Genomic DNA, 8587 nt, shown 5'->3' with positions numbered 1-8587 from the left:
TAGACAAACTAATTAAGGACACAGGTGAAGATAATTAGGCAATTAACACAAACACAAAACACAGGAACAGTGGCGGCCTCTAGAGGCCAAAATAAACACGACATGAAAAGGAAATAACAGCGGCCTCTAGAGGCCAAAACAGTCCTAGTCCTAACAACTGTACTGTAACCCCTAGTTATGAGAGTGTGTTTTTGAGCCACTGATTCTAATTCTGAGAACAAAGGAGAATCAAGGCACATGATCAACTCCCTGTTTTTAACAGAGCATTTTATTTCAAAAATAATGTAGGGCATTGTGTGTAATGTTCTGCCAGACATGTTTAAGTGAAACTAACAGTAACAAGTAAATGACCTCACCATAAATCCTGAGTTACATGTACTTACCAAAGTCAGCAAACCTATCCATTTCCTTGTTGAGAGAGTCCAGAAGCTGAGACAGAGCTCTCCTCAACATCTCCACAGTCTGTTTCGTGGCACAGTCCTTTTAAATTAAAAGAAGTATATGTTTTATGTACCACTAAAGAGGTGTGTTATTGTTTAGACTTGGTGAAGACTCAATTTTTGATTTCTGAGGCATTTCTAACTTTTTCACTGTCCTTCTGCTTGTCCTGGATAACCTTAATCTCTTCTGGACTCTTCCATATATTCCTCTGATAAATATATCATCCATTAAATAGTCCAAAAACCCTGATTTTTTTAAAGGTAGACTGCCTTTTAGATTTTGCAAGTGTAGGTCATAAAAAGAATTTTCCCTGGCACCCAATTATTTTTGTTTAGTGGACCAAAAGCTACTGAATTCGAATCACAGACTTCCAATTTTATTAGGTTTTTTTCTAATGTTGTTCTGAAACAGTTTCATCACTGATGATCTTTAACTGCCCTTGTCTTTTCGAAGCATCACAAATTTCCTTCCTCCACTGAGTCCTGTCCTGGAATGGTCTAATGTTTGCAATAATGTGCCTTCCTGTCCATTGTCTTATATTGTCACTATATTGCACACGAGGTCTTCCTCTTTTCCTTTTAGCTGGAATGTTGCCATGTATCACAGTCTTCACCAGATTGCATCCATGTGGACGACAATTATGGACGACAACTATTTCTAATAGAACAATTAATTAATTTAGGGCCATGTGACCCTAAATTCTCCGCTATTTTTTCCCTGCTTCACCATGACCCAATTCAAGATACTATGTCATGCATCATGTGGTGGCATCAGTGGCGGCTGGTAGTCTTTCAAACAGGGGAGGCTGGTCGGTTATGATATTTCCAGATTTTAAAAGAAAAAAGAAAAAACACATCAATTTTGCCCATACTCTTGCCTCTGATCTGGCTGATTGTTGGCAGGGTAACAAACTGTGAAATAACAGGTTCTTTTGGCCCATTAGCCTACTGTCCAATATACATTATGGTGGTGTTGGGGGGGTATATTTTAACATTTTATATTTTAAAATTGTGGCATGTGGCATGTTGTTTAAAAATTGATCATTATTGAAAGCAGCTCTTTGTCAGGAACCTCAGCAGTAACAGCAGAGTGTTCTGGAATAGGCACAAGCACTGACCTTGGGGAGCCAAACAGAGAGCTGGGTGCCACACATTTCATTCAATGACACTTTCCCTATATTTTACTTATTTTGACTGAGAAATGTTTTATTGACAATTTTGATAACCCTTCACTTTTAATCCAGGTCTGTAGTGTGAAATGTTCTCGGCTGTGTTTTTGTTTAAAAATGTTTTCCAAATTGCAGTGGTGTTTAATTCATCTCATCTCATTATCTCTAGCCGCTTTATCCTTCTACAGGGTCACAGGCAAGCTGGAGCCTATCCCAGCTGACTATGGGCGAAAGGCGGGGTACACCCTGGACAAGTCGCCAGGTCATCACAGGGCTGACACATAGACACAGACAACCATTCACACCTATGGTCAATTTAGAGTCACCAGTTAACCTAACCTGCATGTCTTTGGACTGTGGGAGAAACCGGAGCACCCGGAGGAAACCCACGCGGACACGGGGAGAACATGCAAACTCAGCACAGAAAGGCCCTTGCCGGCCCCGGGGCTCGAACCCAGGACCTTCTTGCTGTGAGGCGACAGCACTAACCACTACACCACCGTGCTGCCTGTTTAATTCATATCCAGAGAAATATATATTCCAATATAATATACTCAGCATAAACATTTTAAATAGATTCTATATTTTTGGTCCATCCATGACATATTACTAAAGTAGCCTATTTACTGTTGTTGATGTGGGTCACTTGCTGTTAGCCAATTCACTTACTCGTACCAGGAGAGCTGAAAGGAACGAGTATTATTCCCTACCTTTTTCACCAAGTCAATTTGAGGCATTGGTCTACCCTGCTCTTTAATTTTAATTTTTTCCTCAAAAGGAAGACTGGCAAATGGCTTTGCCAAAATTAAATCAGCAATGCTTGGCATCCGTGCACAGCTTTCTTGCTAGCTGACTAGCCCCCTCAAGTTCAAGTTCAGTCACTCAAATAAACGAAATTTCTGGAACTAAGATAGCAAACTTGACAACACTTATTTTACACTTTATTTACAATGAAAATATATATACAAACTAAAAAAGCTGGTAGAAACCGTATGTAATGAATGAAATCGAAATGTAAGCTGATCTCTTACAATAGACCACACCACTTGCGAATCCACACGGGACTGAACTGAAATTCACCGCTGCCTGTCTATATTTGAAACGAGCTGTCAATCAAAGAAAATATCCGGCTGCTTTCACCAATCACCAGTCTCCTCGGGGAAACTGCCATGTCCCTCCCACTGTGAGGCTCGGAGTCCGTAGGCGGGAATTTTTGCAGTATTTGTCCAATAACCGTCTTGCATTTTGAGATTGAAAAGCGCATAGCTCCCAAATGCCATTGCAGTCCACTGAGGCTGGGAGTCCCTGGGCGGGCGTTTTCACAGTATTTGTCCAATAATCGTCTTGCATTTTGAGATTGAAAAGCGCATAGCTCCCAAATGCCATTGAAGTCCACTGAGGCTGGGCTGCATCGCGCCGTCACGAGGGGGAAAAACTCACGCACACATTAGGCGAACTGGGGAAAGTTATAATGGAATGATTTTGCACTGTAGTTGGGTTGAGCACATATATTTCTATGATTCTGGATCTGAAATAGCAATGTTATAAGGTCGGCTATAACATAAGCCTAGCGCAATTCATCCTACACGATGTTTGTCATTTTTAGAGGAGGCTGAGCCTCCCTCATTGTCTTAGAGCAATCGCCCGTGGGTGGCATTGTGGGACACAAATTTGAAACAGGAGAGAAAAATGGAAGACATGAGTGTGTGAATGAAACATGAAAGACTGACTACAGTAACGGAAAGCAAGAAGAAAAGATGTTATGTTGCGAAGGAAAGGAAACACAGGACCAAACTAATAAATATCAGCTGTCAGTGAGCACCTCAGTGTGATCAGCTGTTTGTTTAGTGACAGAATGATGAAACTGTCAAAGGTAAACCTGCACATGCACACACGGATTTCCTCTGCCTGACTGCGCAAAGTGAGCGATTTCATGCACATTATTTGCTTGAATCCCCTCAAATTAAATAACTTCCCAGCCACAGAATGGCCTGATATTTTGAGAGATATTACAGAAATAAACATATATCACAATGACCACATTTCAGAGGGAACTAAATTTCACCGATTTTGTGAAATTGAAAGGCCGTCTAGCTTTAATGGACTTTTTTTTATGTCTAAATGTATCTCACCTTTTTGACTTGACTTTCTTGCTTTGTAGAAATTGTCAGTCTGTGTGCAGAACTGACACACACAGATTCAGTTGTCTCTAGACAACAGCTCCAGGGGGCTTTCATGTTTCTGACAGAGTAGCGCTCCAGGTTTCCAACAGAATGAACCAGTTTATGTTTTTTGATGTTAACTTCAGTTTTATGAGGCATCAGATGAGTGTTACAGAGTGAAACCTCACAGACCAGACCGGACCAGACTGGACTTTCAAGTCCTTGAAATTTTCCCTCACTTGCTCTGTGGTACTGCTGGATTTCAGCTGAAATGACTTCTTGAGATAACTGTAGAAATGAAAGCAAAGAGTTCTCATTTACATTTTTGGGGAATTCCTTCATCCAGATTGTTTGCAAAATCACAGAGGCAGTGTGAACAACATTCTTTAAGGCAGATCACGCAGATGTTGTGCTCACACTGAGTAGTGTCATTAGAGTAATTATTTTTAAAAATGAAATCTGGTGTGTGTGTGTGTGTGTGTGTGTGAGAGAGAGAGAGAGAGAGAGAGAGAGAGAGATTGAAAAAAATTCAGAACAAAATTGATTAGATTAATGATAGTATTAGCCTTATACAACTTAAGCTTGAATAAACTTGAAATACTGTAATTCCAAGGTTGTAGAATATCCCAATACCAGTTAGAGTTTAAAACTTATAAAAATAAAAAAATAAAAACCCATGACATTTTGAAGAGTGTAGTACACTTAACATAGACAGTTAATTTTAAAATTATGTGAAACAACATGTCCCATGTGTAACACTAAATTATAAAATCAAATTTGTTATTAAATAGAATTACTGTATATACACACACTTCATTAGAATTTACCTGTAGTGCTTGGAGTTGTTTGATGGTGTTCAGCTGAAATGATCTGAACTCTGACTATGAAACACCTTACCTTTCATTTCACCTAAGTGACATCAGGATTCCTTTCATTTCACCAATGTGACGCCACTCCCAGTGTTTCATTTTTCAGAAAAAGTTACAACTGCAGGTTTGTGCCACCAGTGGCCAGAAATTCACACAATCCTTCACAGCATCTCTTTCTGATCCACCCCACATATTCAACAAAAACAAAACTCCTTTGCAAATGTGTGCAGAAATAAATATCTATCTTGTCATAATTTATATAAATAATAGTAATATATGTATGAAATTCACTCACTGGTGCAATGTTGAACCTTTTTACTGACATTTTTTGTTACAAGAAATGTTTGTACTTGGCCATTAGTAGTTCAATGGTTTTTCTTTAATTTTATTAATTAAATGACACCTTATGTCTTAAACTAATGATGGATGTTGTTTCTCTTTACTTTGTTGAGCGGTTCTTGATGTACAGTGGTGCTTGAAAGTTTGTGAACCCTTTAGAATTTTCCATATTTCTATATAAATATGGCTTAAAGCATCATCAGATTTTCATACAAGTCCTAAAAGTAGATAAAGAGAACCCAGTTGAACGAATGAGACAAAAATATTATACTTGGTCATTTATTTATTGAGGAAAATGATCCAATATTACATATCTGTGAGTGGCAATAGTATGTGAACCTTTGCTTTCAGTATCTGGTGTGACCCCCTTGTGCAGCAATAAATGCAACTAAGCGTTTCCACTAACTGTTGATCAGTCCTGCACACCAGCTTGGAGGAATTTTAGCCCATTCCTCCATACAGAACAGCTTCAGCTCTGGGATGTTGGTGGGTTTCCTCACATGAACTGCTCGCTTCAGGTCCTTCCACAACATTTCCATTGGATTAAGGTCAGGACTTTGACTTGGCCATTCCAAAACATTAACTTTATTCTTCTTTAAACATTCTTTGGTAGAACGACTTGTGTGCTTAGGGGCGTTGTCTTGCTGCATGACCCACCTTCTCTTGAGATTCAGTTCATGGACAGATGTCCTGACATTTTCCTTTAGAATTCGCTGGTATAATTCAGAATTCATTGTTCCAACAATGATGGCAAGCCGTCCCGGATGCAGCAAAACAGGCCCAAACCATGATATACTACCACCATCATGTTTCACAGATGGGATAAGGTTCTTATGGTGGAATGCAGTGTTTTCCTTTCTCCAAACATAATGCTGCTCATTTAAACCAAAAAATTATATTTTGGTCTCATCCGTCCACAAAACATTTTTCCAATAGCCTTCTGGCTTGTCCACGTGATCTTTAGCAAACTGCAGACAAGCAGCAATGTTCTTTTTGGAGAGCAGTGTCTTTCTGCTTGCAACCCTGCCATGCATACCATCAGTGTTCAGTGTTCTCCTGATGGTGCACTCATGAACATTAATATTAGCCAATGTGAGAGAGGCCTTCAGTTGCTTAGAAGTTACCATGGGGTCCTTTGTGACCTCACCGACTATTACATGCCTTGCTCTTGGAGTGATCTTTGTTGGTCGACCACTCCTGGGGAGGGTAACAATGGTCTTGAATTTCCTCCATTTGTACACAGTCTGTCTGACTGTGGGTTGACGGAGTCCAAACTCTTAAGATATAGTTTTGTAACCTTTTTCAGCCTGATGAGTATCAACAACGCTTTTTCTGAGGTCCTCAGGAATCTCCTTTGTTCGTGCCATGATACACTTCCACAAATGTTTGATCCCTGTTCTTTAAATAAAACAGGGTGCCCATTCATACCTGATTGTCATCCCATTTCATTTTCAAATTAATTGCTAATCCTAGAGGTTCACATACTATTGCCACTCACAGATATGTAATATTGGATCATTTTCCTCAATAAATAAATGACCAAGTATAATATTTTTGTCTCATTTGTTCAACTGGGTTCTCTTTATCTACTTTTAGGACTTGTGTGAAAATCTGATGATGTTTTAGGTCATATTTATGCAGAAATATAGAAAATTCTAAAGGGTTCACAAACTTTCAAGCACCACTGTAATACTGATTACTACAGTTGTAGAATAGGGTTATTTATTTATTTAGTATTTTTATTACAACCCCGATTCCAAAAAAGTTGGGACAAAGTACAAATTGTAAATAAAAATGGAATGCAATAATTTATAAATCTCAAAAACTGATATTGTATTCACAATAGAACATAGACAACATATCAAATGTCGAAAGTGAGACATTTTGAAATTTCATGCCAAATATTGGCTCATTTGAAATTTCATGACAGCAACACATCTCAAAAAAGTTGGGACGGGGCAATAAGAGGCTGGAAAAGTTAAAGGTACAAAAAAGGAACAGCTGGAGGACCAAATTCTGTATTGGAAATCACAAAATGGGCTCAGGAATATTTCCAGAGAACATTACCTGTGAACACAATTCACCGTGCCATCCGCTGTTGCCAGCTAAAACTCTATAGTTCAAAGATGAAGCCGTATTTAAACATGATCCAGAAGCGCAGACGTCTTCTCTGGGCCAAGGCTCATTTAAAATGGACTGTGGCAAAGTGGAAAACTGTTCTGTGGTCAGACGAATCATAATTTGAAGTTCTTTATGGAAATCAGGGACGCCGTGCCATTCGGACTAAAGAGGAGAAGGACAACCCAAGTTGTTATCAGCACTCAGTTCAGAAGCCTGCATCTCTGATGGTATGGGGTTGCATTAGTGCGTGTGGCATGGGCAGCTTACACATCTGGAAAGACACCATCAATGCTGAAAGGTATATCCAGGTTCTAGAGCAACATATGCTCCCATCCAGACAACGTTTCTTTCAGGGAAGACCTTGCATTTTCCAACATGACAATGCCAAACCACATACTGCATCAATTACAGCATCATGGCTGCGTAGAAGAAGGGTCCGGGTACTGAACTGGCCAGCCTGCAGTCCAGATCTTTCACCCATAGAAAACATTTGGCGCGTCATAAAACGGAAGATACGACAAAAAAGACCTAAGACAGTTGAGCAACTAGAATCCTACATTAGACAAGAATGGGTTAACATTCCTATCCCTAAACTTGAGCAACTTGTCTCCTCAGTCCCCAGTCATTTACAGACTGTTGTAAAGAGAAAAGGGGATGTCTCACAGTGGTAAACATGGCCTTGTCCCAACTTTTTTGAGATGTGTTGTCATGAAATTTAAAATCACCTAATTTTTCTCTTTAAATGATACATTTTCTCAGTTTAAACATTTGATATGTCATCTATGTTCTATCCTGAATAAAATATGGAATTTTGAAACTTCCACATCATTGCATTCCGTTTTTATTTACAATTTGTACTTTGTCCCAACTTTTTTGGGATCGGGGTTGTATTTACTATTTGATCTCAAACACATTAAGAAGGCAAGAAACTCATCCACTAATTAACTTTTGAAGAGGTACACCTGTTAATTGAAAAGTATTCCAGGTGACTACTTCTTGAAGCTAGTTAAGATAATGTCAATAGTGTGCACAACATCATCATGGGAAACGCTGGTTACGCTGAAGAATCTAACATATCAAACATTTTTTGACACATTTTTGTTTTCCCGCATAACTCCATATATGTTCCATATGTTATTTCATAGTTGTGATGTTTTCAGTCTTCTTGTACAATGGATAAAATAGTGTGGCAGCGGAGGTGTGGCCAAGCAGCAGTCTGTGAATGGAGGGCAGTGTCAGGGAAGGTAAGTGGCTAAGTCATTCCACCTGCTGTCAATTAATGTGTCTGTGTGTGTTGGTTACAGGGATGGAGCATAAAAGGAGAGAGAGAGAGCAGAGAAAAGGAGCTCTCTCCCCGACCACAACGCATGTGTGAGTGAGTGAGTGAGTGAGCAAGCGAGCGAGCGAGCAAGCAAGCTGAAAAGCTAAATAAAGTGGTTTGTGTAAACATCAACTCTTGCCTGCCGTGCTTCTGAGCTCCACCCACA

The sequence above is a fragment of the Neoarius graeffei genome, chromosome 1, assembly GCF_027579695.1.
Source record: "Neoarius graeffei isolate fNeoGra1 chromosome 1, fNeoGra1.pri, whole genome shotgun sequence".
Lineage (NCBI taxonomy): Eukaryota > Metazoa > Chordata > Actinopteri > Siluriformes > Ariidae > Neoarius > Neoarius graeffei.
This window is presented reverse-complemented; position numbering follows the sequence as displayed.